This window comes from Rhipicephalus microplus, unplaced genomic scaffold, assembly GCF_043290135.1.
Source record: "Rhipicephalus microplus isolate Deutch F79 unplaced genomic scaffold, USDA_Rmic scaffold_265, whole genome shotgun sequence".
Classification (NCBI taxonomy): Eukaryota; Metazoa; Arthropoda; class Arachnida; order Ixodida; family Ixodidae; genus Rhipicephalus; species Rhipicephalus microplus.
In genome coordinates, this window is record NW_027464836.1 from 132,501 (window position 1) to 132,886 (window position 386).

Sequence of the window (386 nt, forward strand, 5' to 3'; positions counted from 1 at the left end):
CCAGGGTTGAAAACCTGCACATTGTGGCCAGGTTGAGCAACTGGATTAAACCAAATTTGGCGGAACTAGGAAATTCTTGCTGAAAACGCTCGGAACCAAGTCCTGGTGCCACAGAACAGCAGAATTATTCTTCTCAGTTCAAGAGGGCCACAAAAGAACAAGGAATTTCAACTTTCCTGACCATTTTCTACAGTTAGACAAAAACAGCAAATCCGAGGCTGGTTTCGGTTCTTTTCTGGAGCCGGCAGTTCTGGAAGTGCTTGAAGACTGGATACACGCTTTTGCTAGTAGTTCTGGGGCGAAACGACAGGAATTGACATTTTCCGACTGTTCTGAGTTCGGATTCCCGTCAAAATGAGAGGCGGCCATCTTTGATTGAACACTTC